The sequence below is a fragment of the Pinus tabuliformis genome, chromosome 1_2 (genome assembly GCF_031772625.1).
Source record: "Pinus tabuliformis cultivar Carrire ecotype Pingquan chromosome 1_2, CPIR1, whole genome shotgun sequence".
NCBI classification, from domain to species: domain Eukaryota; kingdom Viridiplantae; phylum Streptophyta; class Pinopsida; order Pinales; family Pinaceae; genus Pinus; species Pinus tabuliformis.
In genome coordinates, this window is record NC_142298.1 from 153,168,691 (window position 1) to 153,182,025 (window position 13,335).

Below are 13,335 nucleotides of genomic sequence, written 5' to 3' on the forward strand. Positions count from 1 at the left end.
CAGAGAACATGAAAGACAAAATAGCTACATTCAGTCTCAAAGGTAAAACAAAAATTTGGTGGGAAGATGTGAAGAATGTTAGATGTATTCATGAAGTGGACTTGAATTGGAGTGAGTTTGACTAGCTATTCAAGAAGAATTATCTGTTAGAGAGATAATTTGATGACAGGGAAAAAGAATTCTATGAGCTAAATATGGGATCCATGATTGATGAGGAGTACACTAGCACATTCTTGGAGTTACTTAGGTATGTGCCTTATCTCACAGAGATAAGGCCAAGATTCAGAGGTTCATTAGTGGATTGCTGGTTGCATTTAAAGACAGGATTGAGTTCGACGAGCCTAGATCATTGGAGGAGGCCATCTGAAACCTAAAGCATTGCTAAGAACAATCGAAGCACAGATCTAAGACTAAGCCATATTGGAAGGGTAATGCAAGGAACAAAGGGAAATGGGACAAGAAACAAGAAATACCTCAGAGTATAGATAATAAAGAGATTGTTTCACCATCTAAGAAGTTCAATTCATCAGATAGAGGACGGGGACATCGATCTTAGGAGAAGAATAAGGAGCCCCTGTGTGTTGGACTTGTGGAGGGTATCATCATAGGAGATATTTTCCACGATATCAAGGCAGTAGACCTTAGATATATAGTGCATGGGTTGCACTAAGTGTTGGGGATATTGGTCAGAGCATTCATCGTATTTATGGAACATTGGATAACAAATAGGAAGACCATCAGGCATCTATCATTGAGATGGATACTAAGCTTTGTGATAAAGTTATTTCTATTTTGATTGACCCTAAATCTAATTATAGGTATGTTAGTCCTGACTTGGTGGATAAGTGTGGCTTGAGTAAGGAATTGCATGCAGAATCTTAGTTAATGTAGTTGGCTACAGGTACAAAGAAGTGAGTTCATCATTGGGTTAGAAATTTTTAATTTGATTTGAATGGTATGCCTACATCAACACATTTGAATGTATTACCATTGGGATCATACAATATGTTGTTGGGCATAGATTGGTTGTATCTTCATAGAACCAGGGTGGATTGTTATGACAAAGCTATTGAGTGCTTGGATGATAATGGGGAACCAAGAGTATTACAAGGAAAGAATAAAGCCACATTAGTTAGGATGGTGACAACTATGCAGGCACATCATAATCGTAGAAAAGGTTGTGTGTTATTTGTAGTGAACATTTTTAGTGACAAGGGTAAGGAATTTGAGGATGCAAATGTTTTGAGAAGGTACCCAATTTTATAGTAGTTCAAGGATGTATTTCCTTTGGACATTATAGAGTTTCCACCTCACAGGGAAGTAGACTTTTTTATTGAGTTGGTGCCAAGGGAAACTCTGACATCAAAAGCACCTTACAAGATGAGTACCCCTAAATTGGTAGAGTTGAAGCTACAATTGAAGGAAATGTTGGGCAAGGGATACATTAGGCATGGTGTCTCACCATGGAGCATCCTGGGATTGTTTGTGAAGAAGAAGGATGGTACTCTATAATTTTGCATTGACTACATGCAGTTGAAAAAAGTGACCATCAAGAACAGGTATTCGTTGCCAAGGATTGATGACTTGTTTGATTAATTGAAGGGAGCAACAATGCTCTCAAAGATTGATTTGAGATCTGTATATCATCAGGTACGCATCAAAGAGGATGATATTTACAAGAAAAATTTCTAGACCAAGTATGGGCATTCTGAGTTTTTTGTAGTTCCATTCGGTTTGACTAATTCTCCAGCTACATTTACGTGCTTAACGAATAGTGTGTTGCATCCTTATTTGGAAAATTTTTTATTGTGCTCATTGATAACAAATTGGTATATTCTAAAAATGAGGAATACCATATCGAGAATTTAGCAGTAGTGTTGAGGTTGTTGAGAGAGCATAAGTTGTATGCTATGCTCAGCAAGTGTAGTTTCTTTCAGGCCGAGGTACATTACTTGGGACATGTTGTCTCCAAGGAAGGCATTGCAGTAGATCCAAAAAACATAAGGCCCATCATGGAGTGGGTAGATCCTAAGAATGTAGATGAGGTCATATCTTTCATGGGATTGGCAGGTTATTAGATGAGGTTCATCAGGAACTTCTCACAAATTTCTTATCCTATTTTTTATCGGGAAAACTAGTGTCTATTCAGAGCTACTAGTCCCACTAAGACGGGTAGCTATCTCAGAAACAAACAAACTAAATTCACTTGTTTTTTCCTTTACGAGAGATAGATGAGAAAGAAGCAGAGAGTACCAACCTCAGTCTTTCACTTGGCTCCTTGCTTGTTTCCTTTCCCCTTTGACTGAATCTCGCCACTCCTTCCTTACTTGTACCGATTCAAAGAGCACCTGTAGAGTAAAAGCAGCATAATACCATCAAAGCATAGAGATCTATCACCATAAAAAATATAGGATCAGATGTATATTAACCATACAAATGCATATATCAATACGAGATTCAGAGATATACAAGAATATGGAGGAAAACTCAAATAGCTTTATTGATAGAAGTAGTAGAAGAGAGGATTACAACCCATTGGTATGACCCAACGCCATCCTCCCAGCATGAAAGCCCTCTTCACCTTATACAAAGCAAGATCACCCAACAATGTCTTCAAAGAGAAACCAACAGCACTTCCTTGCAAATTACAAAATTCCAGCCTTTTGGATCTCTGGAATGAGGGATCCATATATAGATGTTTGCAGGGGGGTGAGTCAGCTTCTGGGATTTTTATTAGTGTCATCTCTCTGATAGTTCTTGGTTCCACTTGGAGATTTCATGATCTCTTACTCATCCTTGGGCGAATTCAGAGAGGCAAGTGTCAAATGAGCAGCTTCTAGAAGATTCTCAGGGTCTCCACCTAGCAAAGTACTTGTGCCATTTGTTTGCTCTCGCTCATCACACCCTACAGAAGGGATTTACAGTATGCATCGCACTTTTTGCATGTGGCAAGTGAGATGCATCACACCCTTAGCACTGGGTAGTCTGTATGGTCCTACTTTGACCAGTTCTTAGTAGATTTTCATGGAGAACTTCTGGGAGATGATGTAATCAGCTGACCTTGCTCCTTTAGGGTATGAAACAACACTTTTAGGGACTTAGAATCCCTCGGTTTATGGAAATATGTGATTGGGGTTGCAGTGCCCAAATATGTCTATAACAGTTGCCCCCTAAAGCATGAGGTCGTAAATCTTTTTGATGTCGGGTGAAATGCTTTATCATGAGGATCCGAGGTTTTTCGAACTGGAAGGTGACTTGTAATAAGATATAATACAATACATCATCTTCATAATATTTTCATGATCTGGCTGAGGCGGGCATTCCCATGCTCATCTTTATAAATTCATTATCATGTATATAGGATAGACAACTATCTGTGTAGCAGACCGATGATTCTTGTAGAGACATCATCCTTTGGTTTGGATGATTATCTGTGCAACAATGATATACATTTGATGTCTTTATTTTCCTGAATATATCGTAGCCCAGATAGATGAAACTAGATCCAGGTTCTTCAAAACTCATTCAATCTTCACCCAAAGTACAAGTCGGTATATGTGAAAAGATGTTCTGATGTCGAACATGGAAAGACATCACCTAATTACTAGCCAATGATGTAAGCTGTTAACAGGTGCGAGAGGAATCATCGATGATGATGATGACCCTCAAGGTACTGCAGTACAATTCACTTGGTGTGAATGCATGAGTCGATGTCGAACACCACGCAAAATCTTTCAGTCGAAGGCCATTAATGTAAACCTGTCGCCGGAAGTGAGAAACTTGCCATTGAGGCATGCAAGCTTCAAAGTACTAAAAGGGTTGTTCTTAGGTCGACTTCTTGGATAATGAGCTGATGTCAAAAAGAAGTGACCCATCCTAGGAGGTCATTAACGAATCCCACATCTATGACATGGAATGGAGAAAATGATTTTGTGGAGGTGAAAACAATCTGATTATACAAGGTTCAAGGTGGTGGTCATGAAAGAATGAAGCGTGAAGGTATTGTAGTAGATGAGACACAAGCTAGGTAGGTGAATTCTCTGAGTGACTTCTCTTGAACATATCGGCGACACTGAAATGGATTGGTAGCATTAACCCCAAAAGTGGATGGTACAGTTGACCAATGGTGATATGGCTGGTGAACGGAATAACCCAACCTGACTCAATCATGGTGATGGAGTGAAAGTGTCATGTTTAAGAGCGACCTGCTACCAATAAAGTTTCTTCAAGTTTGCTTCCCAATTTTCCCCAGTCATTTCTGACCAGTACCTCTTTATTTTTGTCAAGCTTGAGGAGGATAACATATGCTTGTTCTATAATTTTCCCTTCGGGCAAACCCGTCGCTATGTTTTAACGAGCCTAGCGATAGTGAGACTTGCTCTTGTATGAATGGACAAGTTTGTCGCTATTGTTTTAACGAGTTTAACAACAAGGATAACTCGGTTCTTTTCAATTTTAGAGACTCTGAAAAAAGACAGAAAGGAAACTCCAATACTCCTTTTTCCTAATATAATCCCTTAAGTTCGAAAAATATAAAACAATGTGAAAGGGATGACTTTTCGATAGTTTTAACGAGCCGAAAAAGACAAACGCTTAATATTTTTGTGTAATAATCCCTCAGGTCCAGAAAGATTAAAATCTAGAGGAGGGATGGCACTTCTAATCACTTTAACGAGCTGGAGAGGCCAATTTCTTGGCAATCTTTTCATATTTTACGAGTCAGATGAAAAGAGCTTAAAGAAGAATCGTTTTTTGAGGAACGAGTGATGTTTTCGGATAGCAGCTAGTTCTAGGTAATGTTTGGAACTTTTCAATCACGATAGTGTAAAGAAGGTGGCTAATAGGATCACTCATCACAGTTGTTCCTCAAAAGGGGTAAACAATCAAATGGAGGCATATGATCGGCTAAAAAAAGAGTGGAGGTGATGGTAAGAACACGACCAAGGCTCAAAAGCTGATAACAATGTGATTGTAATGGTTATTTACCGGCGGTGGGTTCATTTTTAATGAGCTTAAACTCTGGTGGAACATATGCTCATTTCTAGGTTTATTTTTTAACGAGCCTGAAATTCGCGTAAAACTGCTTGTGCCAGTCGTATAATAAGGATGTCTCATCGATAGGTTCATTTTTTAGGGAGCTTGCCCCAATCGAAATTTTGCTCCAGATCCTTTCATTATGTAAGCTAGGAATGACCAATCCTATGAGTTTAAAGGGTTAAGAACCTACAAGCTAAGAAAATAAATGGTCGCTTTTCACTTTCATGCAAAAAGGTTTGCATGCCCTCAGGTATAGCGAAGTAGAGTTTCCAGGTTACCCTTCAATTTACAGAAAAAAAAAATTTCTCTGTCAGGAAAGGCATACCTTCTGACAAAGGTATCTTATTCCAGCCTAATCCCATTTTCCTAAATGGAGGGGTGTGTCAGACTAGTCATATATCCTCTGCGGAAACCTACCCTATACCTAAAGTTTTCTCGCTGAAGTAGGCCAGGGTGCATGCCCCCTGGGTTTTAGTCACAATCACCGAATCAATCATGTTCATCAGGTGGATGGACTGGAGATTGATGAGAAATTCCTTGCACAAAAAGACCAGTTAGGGATGGAATTTGACTATTAGCTATGTGTGAACCGGGGAATGAAAGCTGGTCTACGAACTGGACCACTCTACATTTATGCAGAAAACACATCAATCGAAAGAGTGAGGAAACAATAGCTCCCATGCTATAAATGTAGTCACGCCCAAGGAGTACATTGTAATCTAAAGGTCCTTGGATTACGATTACGTTCAGATAAATGGTTTTCCTTCTCAAAGTTATAGGAAAATTTGGAAGGATCCCTAACGGTCGACTGGTTCCTTTGTCGAAGCCTGTCAGATTTCGCATCTCAAGAAAAAGTGATGGTGAACCAAGCGATTTCCAAGTAGTTGAGGAAAGGATACTCACAGAAGCCCCTTCATCTATGATGGTACCAACCATGGCCATTCTGTAAGTTTGCACTATGATTCGGAATGGTACATTAGATGGTTGACGGGGTCTGCCTAGTAGATTCCAATTGAAGGAGACGACTAGGTTGCTTGGAGGTGGGATCGAATAAACAACCAGATACATCTCTAACAAACTTCCTTCCTGAGCTAAAGGAACTGGTAGATTGCCCCCATGTTCATCGGAGTCTATGTTTATGAAAAGAATTTGAACAGTGTCATTCTCATTCTCTTTGGTGACTGTATCATATGAAGGTAAATCCTCTGAAGACAAGATGGGGTCGACTGCCGTCTCGACTTGTTGACTTTGGTCCAATGTGGACTCAAAGGGTTTATCTTCAATGGTAGGTGCTTTGAATGACAACAAAGGTTTGTCAGTCAGATTTTCAACTGGCGATGGACTCGGTAAGAGTTTCTTGTATCCAGGATGAATCCGTAGCGGTGAAGCAGGATAGTTATCCAAGAATCTTTTAGCTTCGTCTAGGAAGGGACAACGGTGGATGGCATGATCACCTTCACACAGTCTACAAGGAATTTTAGATCTTCCTTTTTGTCTGGTGACTTCGTTTCACTAGTTGACAGTGTACTCTCAACATGATCGTCAGAGGTTGACGACACTGAATTGTGCAAGCGGGGAGACCAGTCCCTTAAGATCCGTGGGATGCAAGGATAATCTCGATGATAGTGGTACCCTTTGCAGATGACACATGGAGATTTAGGTTTGGATGGTGCAGTGTGTGGATTTTAGCTAGACGATGTATGGTTGCCCCTTTTTTCCGTTGGCTCCTTCTTCTTCTTCTCCTTCCCTTTCTTCTTCTTCTCAGTTACTTGGTTTTTATTTTTACTAGCTTCACCAAGCGAAGAGGAAGAAACAAACGAGGTACAAGGTTGGGGGGTAACTCTAGTATCATTTAGTTATTGATTTTATTGCTCAAGAATCACAGTGCTTTGAATGATAGAGGTCGAGAAAAGCCATACTGGCAGGTCGATTGTCAGTCCTGGAAGGGACAATGTGGCCATACGAGGTGCACCAACATCTCCCCAAGAGGAGAAAGGACTGGGATTTCCCCCAAGTGGAAATCCTTGATTGGTGGATTCCATTTTCTCAACCTAAGATCAACGAGGTAACAGTGACATTATTCCTATTAAAATAAATTTTAGACGTGTTAATGTCGGTATCTTCATCCCTCCGTCAAAGATCAAATCCTCTTATTGCATTGCATATTAAGTGTCCCTCCCAGTTAGTAGCATTCCATTAGGAGCATGGATCATCTGACGGTAGTGGCTTCTCCTATATCTTCCCTCATGTCCTTTACCTGCTGGCCCATGTTTATTCATCAAAATCATATATAGTCAGCTTTTTGTCTTTAAAGTTTGCAAGGGTCTTTTCTAGGGTTTCATTGTCATTAGATCTAGGGTTTCATTAGGATTTCATCAAATAAGTTTTCAAAATGTCCAATAACAGTCAGTAGGCACATGAGGAGGTTCCAGTATCAATAAATTTCATAATCAATTGCTCAGAAATGTACTTTTCCTCAAAACCCTGTTTTGAGGAAAAAGAGAGTATTTTATGTTTTTATGTATAAATTTGATGTAATTTCAGTTCTTTCATATGTAAACAACTTCAGTGGCAACCCTGGTCACCTTGCCAAGCTTTAGCATCTCCATCACCTGCAAGGCAAATAGAAAAATCAAGTCATTCAGTTCATCAGAAGGCTCAAAAAAGTGAAAAGCTCAAAAAACAGAGTTGACAAGTAAAGTCACATTGCAAACATTATAAAAGTCGGTTTTATGAAGGAAAAATTGAAAGCTCTTGTATATAAATCATATTTACAATTCAAAAGCTCATTGGCACTCAAAGAAGAAAGATTGAGCAAAGTGAAGGTCATGTTGGAGAAAGGAAGCAAAATCGCAGCAAAGAGTTCCAGTTTTGGAGGCATGACGCATTGGGTGAGTGGCGCGGCGCATACAAGCGGTGCGGTGCATTGGGTGAGTGGTGTGGCGCATACAAGCGGTGTGGTGCATAGAGCCGCTCTCCTCAATGTTAATTTGCACTAGCGCGGCGCGCACAGGAGGTGTGGTGCATTGGGTTTGAGGCGCAGTGCATAGAGCTGCCAAGCTCGATTTGCTTAAAATTTCCCTCAAATTGCCAAAATCACTCAAGTCTTCTAGTTTGCAAGTAAGTTAAGCCTCTTACTTGCTATTGAAGGATTTTTTCATACAATTTATGGTGGTTATGTAAAAGAAAAAACAAACCCTACATTCTTGCCATTTCTCAAGAAACTGTTGCCTAGGGTTTGCATTGTTTATTTTGGCTGCCAAGTCCATTCTCCCATTCCCTCACCTTTTCACTCCACTAATTTTCTCATCGTATTCCCCCATTCCCCAATTTCCATATTCAGTCATCCCTATCCCCAATTCCCATTTTTCCCAAATCCTAACTATAAATCCCCAAACCCTAATTGTTGTCCCAAGAGCTTCATATCACCATTTAGCTGAGTGTACCATCATTCATAGGGTTTTCATCATCATGTCAGGTTCCAGTGGGTCATTTTACACCTTGTTCATGCTTCAGTTGCACCTAGGTAAGGTTCATTTCCCTCTCCTAGGGTTTTGAGGGTAATTTCTCTTGGATGGTCAAATCATCAGCAAAACTTGTATCGTGATGTTCATACACCTTCCCCTATCCTTAATATACCTTATTAAACACTTCCCATCACTGATATCCCTCAAATTCCTCATTTTTGCACAAACCCTAGTTTCTTGCTACAACTTGGCAATTTTCTAGGCTAGACCTGTGTTTTGCCCTTTTGGACCCCTTCCCCTCACTCAATATTTGAAATTCCACTTTACCATGCTTCCTAACATCCCTCCCTACTTCCCAAAATTTTCTCAAGAATTTAGGAGCCACTTATCCCCTTCAATTCGCTTCATTTCGACAAATCCCCTGTTCCACACATCGGGATAGGTTTTACTTCAATGATCTTTCTGAGCAAGAAAAGATGAATTTGGGAAAACTGAGAGAGGTTTCTGTCCAAACTATTCCAAGGAAGAAAAACCTCCTTCACTTTTTACACAGGTGTCCTGGTTTTATAGAAATATCAAAAATACAATTTCCTCAGGAGAATTGATGCACCTCTGAAGTGACCTTCGGAAAATCAATATTTCTTCTAGCTTGGTTAGCCAAATGAATTTCATGATGAGTCAAATAATACCTAGACACAAATATATTTCCAATGATCTATCATGAGCTCAATTTTGAGTTGAGGAAGACCTTCAAAAGTTGACTGCAACAGCACTTTTCCTTGAGGCAGCCTCATTTTGCACATTTTGACCAATCTTGGGAGATTTGACTTTTGATAGGGCAAATGAACTCCAAATTGAAAAATTCAAGTTGGGTTGGAAATTAGACTCAATAATATTTCTAAAGAGATATTTTTCACCCAATTTTGACACTAAGAAAGCCCTCAAAACTGGTCTGAAAAAAGGCACTACGCATAGAAATTTTTAACACAGGGTTTTCTGCTCTATGGGCCGCGCCACCTGGCGCTCGCTTTTTCTAGGAGCCCCCAAAAGACAAAAACTCAGAATTTTTTGATTTGGCATGGAAAAATATGATTTTACCAATGGCCAAGAAATTTGGACAGGTTTTGAGCTCTCAAAAGGGTCAAAAACACTCAAAAAATGACCTCACTGCCCCTATTTTGACACATAGGAAGCAGTGTTGGGAGAATTGAATTTTGGAGGGGCAAATGGAGGCAAAATTGGTAAATTCCACTTGATTTGGAAATTATACAGGTATACCTTTCCAAAAAGCACACTTGGAGCTAAATTGGACACCGTGAAGGCCTCCAAAAGTGGGTCCAAACAAGCGCTATGCATAGAGAATCAGGCGCGACGCATAGAGGAAATTTTGTCAGTTTGACCAAGTATATTCTGTTTTCACCTAGTTCTTTGACAGTTTGACTTTTCTCTTTCTTAATGTCAAAATTTTGATGTAATTTAATGTAAACTTATGGATATTTATGTAATTATGTAAAATTTTCACTCATCAAGGTAGATTCATCCATGAAAAGTTAGTTTTCAACTGAATGAATCAGTTCCCTAGTTTTTAGAGGCATGTTGTTCCACTGCCTAATTTGTAGTTCTCAGTTTAGAATTAGTTGGAACAACTCCTAAACTTGTGAGCTAGACCCCTAGAGGCTAGGATGAGTTTTTTTTTTCTTATATCTTATGTTTTTTCAGTCTTTAGCATGGTTGTACTTTTGAGAAAGCCTTGAGCTTCATTGTACACTCATATCAGTATTTTGGCTAAGGAATTCAGACCAGGGTTTGCAGCTCTCTTCGGGATCCATGTGGAAATTTGTCTTGGTATAATGCTTTCTTTTGTAATTGTGAATTTATTTATGTGATTGTATGCCATTATCTATCTTATTTCTTCTCAGATAAATCAAACGAAAGTGTAAGTAGAATCCATTGAAATTGCAGTGCTCTACTTGAGGTTTGCTTTAGTTTCTTGATGTTTTCAGCTGTTTGGAGAGGATCCATGATTTCTCTTGCCCTGTTCAACTTATCACCTATCTAATCCTTCCATCTCATTCAATTTTAAATGCCAAAAACATTTTTCTACCTTGCCCCATTGAGATCTCTGCAAGACTAAGCCTCAATCCCCGCACCAAAATCTACCTTTCCATCTGAGCCAACAAAAACATCATTTTATTTAATCAAAAATTTTCACAAATATACCTAGCCTAAGATCAGTATTTATATCAGTCATATCAAGCCCCAATCGATTATAATTTGCTGAGATTGACCCAGAGAGAGCCCTCTCCCTACCTGGTAGGGCTAGCTACCAGGTTAAGCGTGGTTTGATGTTGGCCCTAGATCCTACCTTTTCAGCCTGAGGTAAATCTGGGCATTAACAAGATGCTTTGACACAACTTTCTTTTTCAATTTTTAAGAGTCGAGAAAACTCTAAAGATGACTCTAGTCGACTTTGATTTTTAATGAGCCTGAAGTGACAAGTGCTCAGATGGACCTTTTCCTTTAAGGAGTCTGAAAAGGAACGAAAGAGACTACTTTGGAAATCTAGACAGAGGGATTACCAAAACAATCACAAAAGTGCAGAATAATTTTTACGGTATGGTAGACAATCTTTCCGAACATTGTTTTCAGTGCATTGTGATCGATAGGGCAATAGACACGGCTTCCTAAGGATAAAGGATATAGCCTATTGTGGTCTCCCAATATATACTCAACGGTACATGGGAGCACAAGTCCGTATTGGCACTTATCGTCTCAAAGAGGAGGAATCACCCAACCTATGATGAAAGCGATAGTTACCAGGCTTTGCGACATCGGAATACGTCTCTAGCCTAGACTTCTAGATGTTGTGTGTTAGGTTCCAAAGCGTTTTTATGTGCATTGAATTTATTTTACAATTGATATTTCTTAAGAAGCTTGCCTTTAAGGTTCACTACATGATGTAGATATACAACTCCTAAATATGCAATCTAAGATGATAAACAGTCGTTTACTCTTCTTTTTGTAATGAAAATCCTAGCTACTAAGGAAAGAGAAGCGAAATCCTTTCAACATAGAGCAGAGAGCACACACTAGATGCACTGTCCTAAATCAAAATCAACAAGCAGTCTAAATGCAAATGCACATGCATGTATTTGTTTTCCGCTTTCTTAAGTGTGAATGACAAAAAGAATGCTAAATACAAATCTGAATTATCTTTTCGTTCAAAGTGACAGTACTAATGATTTTCTTTTCAAAAACGAAAGGAAGACAAGACGACACTTTGTGATTTTGAATTGAAAACTACTTTTGACACTTGAAATACTATTAATTGATATAAAATACAAGAGTAACAGTGTAATTGACTATCAAAAAGAGGAGGATTCTTTTCTTTGACTGAAAACAACACTTGCGACACTTTCAAATCAAAAGACGACAGTTCGATTAAGCTACTATTTTGTAAAGGAGAACTGTAAATGGAAAAAAACACATAAAAACATTCACAATTCTTTGTACAATGGAGGCTGAATAATGCAAAAGAAGGGGGTTTCAACAGTGGTATACTGATCACAGACAACAAAACTCCTGAATAAAGCTGAAGACAGTGAATAAAAAACCAAAATCTAGAGGCAGAAACAGTCTTATCTGATCATTGCACCTGTAACATAGGGAAACAGGGATGCATCCCACCTACTGCACACGGGAGGTGTGATGCATCTAGTTTGCCAAAATGAGATAGTGCGATGGTCCAAGGATGAGACTTTAACTTGGTCTTTGGTCACAGTTTGAAGCTTAGTTCAAGGATTTAGGCTGAGCTAATGATAGTCAGTAAATACAAAGTGTTATAGACATTTTTGGGAACTGCAACCCCAAGCATAAATGTCCATAAACCAAGGGCTCCTAAGTCCCTAAAGGTGTTTTTCCAACCCCTAAAAGAACAAGGTCAACTGATTATAGCATCTCCCAAAAGTTCTCCATGAAAAACTACTCAGAACTGGTCAAAACTGGACCATTTCACCTGCTTCATAGTCAAAGTGCGTTGCATCCCACCTGAATACACACAGTAGGTGCGATGCATGTTGAAAAGCCCTTCTATGGGGTGCGATGGGCGAGAGTGGAAAAATGGCAGGGTCAATCCCCAAGGTGGAGGAGCATGAAATCTTCCAGAAACTTCTCCTGTGACACTTGCCTCTCTGCATTTGACCAGGGATGAGTAAGAGATCATCAATCTCCAAGTGGAATCAAGAACTATCAGAGAGAGGACACTAATCAAATCTCAAAAGCTAACTCATTCCCCTTACAAACATCTATATATGGATCCCTCATCCTAGAGATCCAGAGGCTGGAATTTTGTATCTTGTAAGGAAGTGCTGCTGGTTTCTTGGTGCAATATCATAGTGTTAGGTGATCTAAGCTTTTCATGAGGTGAAGAAGGGCTTTCTTGCTAAGAGGATGATGCTGGGTCAGAACAATTGGTTGTAATCCTCTTTTCTCTTTCTTGATTATCAATAAAGCTATTCAAGTTTTCCTCCACATTCTTGTATGATTGATGATTTATGCATTTGTGTGGCCAATATACATCTGGTCCTGTATTGTTTATGATAATAGATCTATGTTCTTGGATAGTGTTATGCTGCTTTGATTCTACAGGTACTCTTTGAAGCTGGGTAGACAAGGAAGCGAGTGGCAAAGACCTATCAGAAGAGAGAGGAAACGAGCAAGGAACCAAGTGCAAGACAGAGGTTGGTCTCCTTATTCTTCTCTCATCTATTTCTCATAAAGGAAAACGAAAGTAGTTATTAGTTTGTTTGTTTCTAAGGTAGCTACCAGCCTT